We start from the raw sequence: 10,610 nt of genomic DNA on the forward strand, positions 1-10,610 counted from the left end.
TGATTGGTCAATCGCGCATTCTAGCGGTATGTTATTTCCAGATAACACCCGCTCATCCGGGTACTACGAGTTATCTTGACCGGCACTACTTCTGTGCTTAACGCTGGCGCCATCTTGTGGCTTAAACAGCCGTGGGTGACAATGGAAGACTTTAAGGCAGGTTTCCTTTATAACGTTTTTAATATAGATATTTTTCTTACACAAACGCATCGATTCGAATCAGAAGGCTCTATTAACCCATCGGAGCCGTGTGGAGCACGTTATTTGACGGACAGCTGCATTTTTATGGACTTCAAACACAACTACAACTACTGCTGGGATTAACGTCAGCCTGGACTTTTAAATATAACTCCGATTGTATTTGTCTGAAAGAAGAATGTCATATACACCTATGATAACTTGAGGGTGAGTAAATCATAGGCTTGGTTTCATTTTTGGGTGAACTAACCCTTTCAGCATTCATTTTCAACATTTAGCAATAGATAAAGGCTTAAAGCAGTTTGGAACTGTTTTTCTTCGCGGAAACTTTGCGTAAGAGCTAATACAATATTTAATCTCAAGACAATATTTTGTGTCTAATAATTATTTATTTGAGACTAGTAGCCATGTAATAAGCGGGATAATGTACACTCAGCCGGTTGTTATCGCAGAATAAACCCCTTCAGAGCGATGCATGATGATCACTCTGTCGGGGTTTATTCTGCGATAACAACCGGCTGGGTGTACATTAGGGATGTCCTCGACTAAGTATTTAGACGATCGAATCAGAATTGTCAAATCTCTCTATGGTCGACTGATAGTCGAATCATCTGTGTGTGTGAATGGGTTGGGAGGGGCACGACACTGTCAGCAGAAGGGTAAAACTATTTTTATTTTCCTTTACACACTGCACACAGCAACAACTTTTAATAAAGTGACCAAAACTGCCTGCCAACTGACCGATGAACTGACAATGGCTTTCTTATTCAGGTTTAAATAGCCTAAAAGGTAATGTGGTGGCTAAACATTAATAAACCGTTTTCTCATAACATGTTAAAGCCACGATTGAAATACAGAACATCACACAAATATATAAAAGAACATTTTGATAAATAAACCTAAAAAAATACCTGCCTAGAGAGAAAAGAACACTTTGAGTGCGTTTACATGCACGTTCTTAAGCCGATTGTGCCTAAAGGGGGTGAAGACATACACAAAGCTCAGCCCCACGCGCCTCAGGATCTCACTCACACCGCCACCTGACGCGCACATTATATACACGCGAGCTCAATTTTGAATTGACTGACAGATGAGCTGCATGAAAGCACTCTGTGCAGCAGGATTTTAAACAACTTCCTGAGAGGCCGCGGAAGGGCGCTGAATGCTACCGCCGGTGTGTGTACACTCATTGAACGTGTTCTAATTTTAAAAGGCGCGGTGCGAAGCTCCACGCCCTTAAAGGGCTCGCACACCGATGCTCAGCTCAGCACTGCGACACGTCTTTAAAATATTGAGCACCCCCATATTGCCAAAATGGTATGATCCTCGTTTCATAACACCCGCGAAGATTCGACCGTGAGATCGGTGGTCGAATCAGACTCTGCATATCGATGCATCGAATCTTCGACTATTCGGGGTCACCCCTAGTGTACATTATCCCTTACATATGTAATAATACATAATTTTGTTTTAAACTATAACACTATATTTTAGATTTAATCTCAGCGTGTTGTGCTATTGTGTCAGACAAACTTTCTCTCATTAGGCGCCAAGGTGCTGTGGTGATTTATATACGAGGAAATTTACTGAAACATGTCAAACGTGTAACTTAATGTAGGCCAAATAATGTATGCTATTTAGGGTTACCTGGTTGTGTTGAATGATTTTTCATGTTCCAACTTTTGAAATTGTCCCGTAAAGTTAAGGGAACAACATAACCACGAATACTATGATAAAATGGCGCTAATTTCATCGTCCTCACAAGTAGGATGAATTCTAAACAGCATGATAGAAAGAAAGCTATGTAGGCCGACCTTGCAATATAGGGTAAAAAAAAAAAAAACTTTACTTTGCAACTTTAGTTTAGTCACACATGCAAGTAAATCATTTATTAATCTTTTTTAATTTTAAATTTTAAATTTATTAATCTTTTTTATTAATCTTAATATTGATAAAATGTAGAAAGGATATAATTTGCTTTTTTTTTTATTAATTTTTCTCTTTCTTTCTCCAACAGGGTGTGACCAAGATATCCATTGATGCTTTGTCTTTGCAAAGTTTCTCATCCAAGCCAGTTAGTTCTTCTTAAAGGGATAGTTCACCAAAAAATGAAAATTCTGTCATTTTCCCTCATGTTGTTCCAAAACTGTATGAGTTTCTTTGTTCTGCTGAACACAAAATAAGATATTTGTAAAAATGTTTGTAACAAAGCAGATAGAGCAACCATTCACTAGTGTGTGTGTGTGTGTGTGGGGGGGGGGGGTACTATGTTAGTAAATGGTTGCTCTGTCTGCTTTGTTACAAACATTCTTCCAAATATCTTATTTTGTGTTCAGCAGAACAACGGAAATTAGCCAGGATTTGAACAACATGAGGGTAAATGACAGAATTTTTATTTTTGGTGAACTATCCATTTACCATCTGAAACACTGGCAAGTAGCAAGAATGCTCCACTGTATCTACTTTGACTGTGTGTATCTTCAAAACTAAAGGTGCATTAAAGGGGGGGTGAAACACTCAGTTTCAGTCAGTGTCATGTCAATCTTGAGTACCTATACACTGTAAAAAATTGTGTCGTAAAATAACGGTAATCTACTGGCAGCTGTGGTTCCAGCAATGTACAGTTAATTTACAGCCCTCTACTGTTTATATACAGCTCTCATTTTTTTTACAGTATTTTACCGTAATAATACCATGAAAGGTAACTTTTAATTTGGAAAACTGATCGCATCAAACAGTTCTCATTTTAAAACTAGTATTTATAGGTGTTTGTATCGTAAAACTTCATTTAAGTCATTTCACACGTGTAAGGTGTAGTAGTAAAATGATTTAGAAACATGAATTTAACTTCAGTCTTTGCGGTTCATTGTGAGCAATAGCACACACGTATGTGATAAATTACTCAACAAACAGCTCATAACTGCATCTGCAAACACAGTCACTGCTGTCAAATAAAGCATCAGTCGGGATATCATCAATGTTTCTCTGCTCATCCTGGACTGAAGCACAGGCTCTACTCTTCACAGCAATGGTAACCCACAAAACTAATGAATTCAACTAAAAGAGCTCTTCATATCATCTAGTGCAACAACACATAAACACAGGTCATTTGAATATTTACTCTCCTTATCAGTTACTGACTTTGCACAACTTTTTTCTATTAACTTGCACTAATATTTCAGTGAAAATATCTTGATTCATCTGGTAAATCTGACTGTTACGTTTTACAGTATATTACTGTTTTTCCTTGATTTAACAGTAATCTACTGGCAGCTCTGGTTCCAGTAAAGTGCCGTTTTTTACAGTACTTTTCCGTAAATGAATTTACAGTTTCTTACTGTTAATTTACGGTTCCCTGTGTGGGTTTTTTCATCTAACCCCTTTAACCCTTTTAACCCCACTGCAAAATCTTCAGTTTTAAATGAACACTGAAGAGTGTACACACTACAGAGTGTTAGAGTAATTGAAGCATTGATGAAGTTCATGAGATAATTAAGAGATTAATTAAGTGATAACTGAGAACACCTATTAACAAGAATCACTGAAGGACAGAGAAACACAAGAACTACAACTACAACACCACCTGACATTTCAAACTCAATTCAAATCTAACAGGCATTAATTTGGACACCTATAAAAATGTTTGACCATGTGCTCAAGGTTATACATATTTTTTTTTTTTAATCAAATACATATTTTAATAATAACAACACATTTTCAAAGTTTTCCAGCGGTCATACCGCCTGACATGATAAGTTGAATCAACCTCATCATTACTCAAAAATGTCAAATTATCTAATATTTATGGGAGGGTGACTAACCTTGTTACGGCATCAAAGGGGTCCTCTGGGGTCTTTTGTGTAATGTCATATGCTGTCACATGGTTTTCTTAAAGGAACATTGCATAAAATTGCATTTTTATGTCGGTCGCCCTCCTTGACATTTGGAGAAGTCAATTTTTCGGACAAAAGTTTTTAAAGTATTAAAACAGTTTTGAAATAGGACTGATACACCATTTTCCCTCATTTATAATGACTTTAACATAAAATCATGCCAAACTATTCAATTAAGAATTTTAATGACAAAATTGACCTTTTTATTGCAGTTTTGTTCTCTGGTTGCAGGTTCGGACAGTCGCACCGCCTGACATTTTTGGTCTTTCAAACACCAAAACTCAAAAACATCAATTGAATTTCAATAAAATAAAAAAGGTTTCTTATAAAGGAGATATTGTAGATCAGTTTGATATATGACATGTATTTATTAAAATTATGTTTAGAAAAATAAATCATTGGGACACAAAAAATACATGTCATGTCATTGACCCATATATATACTGTATGTATGCCACTTTAGCATAGCGATCACTTGAATATACATCTACGACGAGTTATCGTGCTAAAAACCTGGACCTTACTCCAGTAAAGTATAGATACCCAAAATTTCTACTTAAGTAAGGTAACGAAGTATTTGTACTTCGTTACTTGACACCTCTGCAACTGAGGAGGAACTTGAATGCTAATGGAAAACATCAACAAATACTTCTGCGCACTATGGGGCAAAATACATTTGTTAACAGCCTGTTAGTCAAGCGACTGGAAGTGTGTGTAGCTTGGACGGAAAGGAGTTCATAAAGCTACCTGAAGTTTACACTCAGCAAGAAATTCCAGTCAACAGGGAACATATCCCTACACTGTAAAATCCAACAGCTGTTCTTACTAAGTCTTTTTTAGTAAACTTTACTTAATGTCCAATAATTTGTTGAACTTACTTAAAACAATTTAGTAATCTGAACTATTTGCATGCTATGCCTTTGTTACTTAGAAAACTCAAGTAAACATTACTTGACTGGTTTGAGTACCATTTTGCCAAAGGAAAAAAAAAACAGTGGGCGGGCAAAAGGTTGAGGCGGGGCAATTCTAAATAGACTGTTCCCTCATTTCCTCCACTTCTGCAGTCATCGTTCTTCTTAGTTGCATTCACTCATTTTCCAGTAACCTTGAATATTATTAAAAATACAACTAAATACTTTGGGAAAGCGACACATAAGCTGACTTCATAAATTTATGTTGATTTCCTAAAATTTCTCACCATTATGGTGATCAGTGTTCCCTTTGGTTGGGCCCTTGGAACTTAATTTATATTACTATAATTCTCTTCCTATTGATGCAGCAACGCAACACGAAATCACAGTTATCTGATTTCAAAGAAAGGGAAGTAATAAGTGTATGTATGTATGTGTATATATATATACAAACAGACACACACATATATGCTTATCTAAATACATCTGTCTATATATATATATATATATATATGTAATGCCAATTAATGACCTTTTAACATTTCATTGCTAACACTTCGGACAAATTTTTAATTGTGTTAATATAATGCATCTATATTTGTGACAATATCCAACAATTGAGCATGTTTGAGTCACATATAGAATTCAACATTCAGCATACAAAACACAACAATGGTAACATTATTTTTTTACACTTAATAAATAAAACCATTACAAGTTAATTTGCTGTTTTTATTGGGGTTATACTGACAAAAGACAGCAAATAAAATGGTAAAATAAAGCCAAAAGTAATAAAACGGAGTTACGATTGCCCTGTGATTAATTTATTCGTGCTGCAGTGCATTCTGGGAGTACACTTCCTCAGCTCACAGATGAATTAAGTTGACACAACTTGAATGGTTTAAGTAAGAAAAACTTGATGCAATTAAGCTTACTTAATTGAGTGTTAAGTTCAGCTTACTTGAGAATTTTAAGGCAATCGGTTTGCATGGTTTTAACAAGTAAACTGGATTGCCTTTGAAGTAAAGTAAACTCAGTAATTCCAAGTTATATGCAGAAAACATCACCTTAGCACAACTTTCATAAATGAGTTAGGAATACTCACAAAGTGTATTTTACTTGAAATGATTTAGTTGATTAAAATAGTAATTCTGAGTAGTCTATACTAAGACAAGTACATCTAAAGTAAATGATTAAGTATACGATACAAATTTGATTTAAGTTACTGGTACTCTCTTGTAAGTGTACAATACTAGACAGGCTCTTGTTAGTTCTACATACTATTCCTATTTCACTTTACTTGGTTTTTTTTTTAAGGCAATCGGTTTGCATGCTTTTTTTAAGTAAGGTTTACTAATTGGATTTTACAGTGTATACAAGAAGATATTCGAAAATGGCCTTATCTTCAAGACATTGATATTCCCAACATTAATGCTGGAATTGACCTTCTGATTGGGATTAATGCACCCAAAGTGATGGAACCTTGGAGAATTATCAATAGCCAGGGTAATGGACCCTTTGCTATTAAAACACTGCTAGGTTGGGTGGTGAATGGACTTCTCCACAATGAGGAAGCATGCATCAACAAGCAAGGTCAGAAATATGTTCATGCACATCGGATTTCTGTTGAAAACCTGAGTGAACTTTTAATTCAGCAATACAACCATGATTTCCCAGAAAAGACTTTTGAGGAGACGAAACAAATGTCGGTAGAAGATCACAAATTCATGCAGATAATGGACAGCTCTGTTGAAATTTTGGATGGACATTATCAATTGCCATTGCCATCCAAGAAGGATAATCCTATGATGCCAAACAACCATCACATGGCAGAGCAACAAGCATTGTCTTTAAAAAGAAAGTTGCAAAGGAGTCTTGAGTTTCATAATGAGTATAGGGCATTCATGGAAACAGTCCTATCATGCGGATATGCTGAACCTGTACCCCAAGACCAGTTGATGCAGGAAAATGGAAAAGCGTGGTACATTCCACACCATGGTGTGTTTCACCCAAAGAAGGGGAGCTTGCGTGTGGTATTTGACTGCTCTGCAGCTTATCAGGGTGCCTCACTGAACACCGAACTCATTCAAGGTCCTAAGCTTACAAACAGCTTAATTGGGGTCTTAATCCGTTTCCGTCTTGACAACATCGCTATCATGGCTGATGTGGAGAAAATGTACTATCAAGTAAAGGTCCCATCTCATCATGTGAACTTCTTGCGCTTCCTTTGGTGGCCAAATGGGGACATTCGTCAGCCACTGAAAGAGTACAGAATTATTGTACATCTGTTTGGTGCAACATCATCGGCTAGCTGTGCAAATTATGCTTTAAAGAGGACAGCTGAGGATAACAAAGGGTGCTTCTCAGCTGATGCAGCTAGCACAGTTTAAAAAAGCTTCTATGTGGATGATATGTTAAAGTCAGTGGACACAGAGGACCATGCCATTAGACTTTGTAAAGAGCTGAAATCACTCTGTGCAACTGCACTGTAAAAAGTAATTGTTGAATCTACTAAAGAAAAACTTGTAAAATTAACTGATTTTGGAAAATTTGTTGATTTAACTTGAATATACTGAGTATTGTGAACTTTTAGGCGGATGCAATAGCTAAACTATGCAAGTTTAGTGCATTGTACTTAAGAATGTTGCGTGTGTTGTACTAAATGTTGACACTGTTAAATCCAACAGCTGTTCTTACTAAGACTTTTTAGTAAACTTACTTAATGTCCAATAATTAGAATTTACTTAAAACAATTTAGTAATCTGAACTGTTTACATGCTCTGCCTTTGTTACTTAGAAAACCCAAGTAAACATTACTTGACTGGTTTGAGTACCATTTTGCCAAAGGAAAAAAACACACACAAAAAACAGGTGGGCGGGCAAAAGGTTGAGGCGGGCCAATTCTTAATAGACTTTTCACTCATTTCCTCCACTGCAGTCATCGTTCTTCTTAGTTGCATTCACTCATTTTACAGTCATCTTGAATGTTATTGAAAATACAACTAAATACAGTGGCTAGATAGTTTGCTGGGCCTTACCACCTTGGTGAGAGTTTGCTGGGACCTCAGGGGTACATATGCCTTGAGCGGCCAGCAAACTTGTGCTTGCCAAGGCAGCACATATACTAAAATTGGATCGATACAGAGAAGATTAGCATGGCCCCTCCGAAAAAGAACCCAATGGATCTTCTCTGTGGGCCCCCTGTGCCCCCAAGGGCCCCTGGAAGCCTTCCAAGGCCATGGACTGCAAGCTGGTGACCCCAAAATGCCAATAGGATCACCTGTGGGGTCGTGGGGTGCTCATCCTGCTAAAATGAGAGAAATAAGTGAATTTGGGGTGAATTTGGGGGTGGGCCTTGGGGGTGGGCCTTAGGGGCGGGCTGAGGAAAGCATATTAAGTAGCCATGTGTCATTCCTGAGTCATGACATACGCATATTAAGTAGCCATGTGCTGTAGTACTGTCATGAATGAAGGAACCACATATCATATACAGGGCCTTTTATCATAAAATATATATATTTAAAAAAAAAAAAAACTATCTAAATGTTATTGTATTATATTTAAATAGTATTTTATTAGTATAATAGTATACATTTGTATAGTAATGCAAGTTTGAATGTGAATTGCAAAAAATGTCTTGTTCATACCATATAATTGAAATCATATTTAATGTACAATAAATTAGTTTAAAATATTATTATGTATTCCGTAGCCTTTCCAGTTTTTACTTTATGCATCAATGGTATTCAGGACCTTTTATATCGTAAATTGAATAATTATATTGTGTAAATAGTTAAATGCATGTTAAAATATATTCAAAAAAATTCTATCTATCTAAATGTTATTGTATTATATTTAAATAGTATTTTATTAGTATAATAGTATAAATTCTTTGTAAAATAATTCAAGTTTGAATGTAAATTGCAAAAAATGTCTTGTTTATACCATATAATTTAAATCATATTCAATGTATAATAAATTAGTTTAAAATATGTTAAACCTTTTGTTTTGTTTAAATAATATCGTATTGTATTATATTTAAATAGTACTGTATTGCAATGTAATTACTAAGGTATTGTAAAACCTTATACATGCTATTCAATATTTTTTTTGAGTCACTCATTCTTGGTATACTTTAAGTATTGCACAAATATCTAATGAAGCAGATATGTACACAGGCATTAGAAAAAGTAAAATGTATATTTATTTAAATATATATATATATATATATATATATATATATATATATATATATATATATATATATATATATATATATATATATATATATACAAACATATATGAACTCTAATATATATATATATATAATGAAGTATCCAAAAGAAAATAAACATATTTTGGAACAACTACATTTTGTGTCCTTGCTTATTTTCCGTCTCCTCTCTTTACTTCCTCCAACCACTGTGCCACTGTCTTACCAGAAACTGTAGCGCAGAAGTGAACACCCCTGAACTGACTGTGGCCAAATTCTTTAGTCTTTGGCTGGCCACACTTCTGGCAGATGAACTGCTGAGTCATTTGCCTTTTTCTGGTGTTCAAGCCTCGAGCTTCATCTGCTGCGGCTGCCTCTGCTAATTTTTTGCGGCGCCACGCTGTGGTCCTGGGCACCTTCTTCTCATTTGTTGCAGGTGCTCCTACAACAGGAAGGGGCCCAGTGGGCGTGGCAAGAGAAGCGCCATGTGAGGTAGCAGGTAGAGCTGCAGGTAGAGATGCAGTGGCAGAGTGGGCTGTGCCTGGAGGGACGCGAGGAGGTGTCGGTGAGGAGGAGGAGGAGGAGGAGGAGGCTGGCCTCGACACCGCGGTGCTGCCTTTCCGGAAGCATCCTCAGGCATTTCAAACATAAAGGAGGAGTGTCCGTGCTGGATGGCTTCCGGTAGTTTTAGCAGCACCGGCGGGAGCTGTTCAGGGGCCAGCAAAGGAGCAGTGAAAGGCTCGATGTCCTGCTGCAACACCTCCCTCTCCTGCTTTTTGGTCCTTGCATTGTGCCTATGAACAGAAAAGACAATATTTATTTATTTATCAATATTATTATGAATATGAAAACAGGCAGGCAATTATGAAAACATGAACAATTAATTAATGAACCTACCACCGGGAGACCGTGAGCTGATTAAGCTCAAACAGTTTTAATTTCGTTTGAGCCATGATACCGGGGCTGCCCAGGACTACATCACGAATCATCCTGTAGTCCTTGAGGATGGCAGCCCAACGGTTGACCCGGACTCCCGCGACGGTCTGACCAGCAGGGTAAATCCGGCACAGAGCCAGGCAGATGGCCTCCACTATACGGCTTGCGCTGGGCCACTGAGCCGGCCCACCTTCACCAAGGAAGCATCTGCAAAGTGAAAAAGGAGGAAAGTACGGTTAATCAGACTATTATACAGATAGCGGTCAAACAAGCGAATAACATTGGTTACGAGACTGGTTATGAAAATATGAAGCACTTTGGTAACTCTTTACTTTAAGGGACACCTTCATAATCACGACATGTTTTTATGCATCTTCATGACATCTCTCACCAAGTGTCAATTATAATTAAAATAATGAACGATTTAGGTTATGTCGCACACCCTTTCAAGTAAAGTGT

General features: G+C 36.8%; 1 pseudogene; it reads left to right on the forward strand.

The window, feature by feature from the left end:
- Positions 1-8,102: 8,102 nt before the first annotated feature.
- LOC137085508 (U6 spliceosomal RNA) lies at positions 8,103-8,172 on the forward strand (annotated as a pseudogene).
- Positions 8,173-10,610: the final 2,438 nt, after the last annotated feature.

This window comes from Pseudorasbora parva, chromosome 8 (genome assembly GCF_024679245.1).
Source record: "Pseudorasbora parva isolate DD20220531a chromosome 8, ASM2467924v1, whole genome shotgun sequence".
Classification (NCBI taxonomy): Eukaryota; Metazoa; Chordata; class Actinopteri; order Cypriniformes; family Gobionidae; genus Pseudorasbora; species Pseudorasbora parva.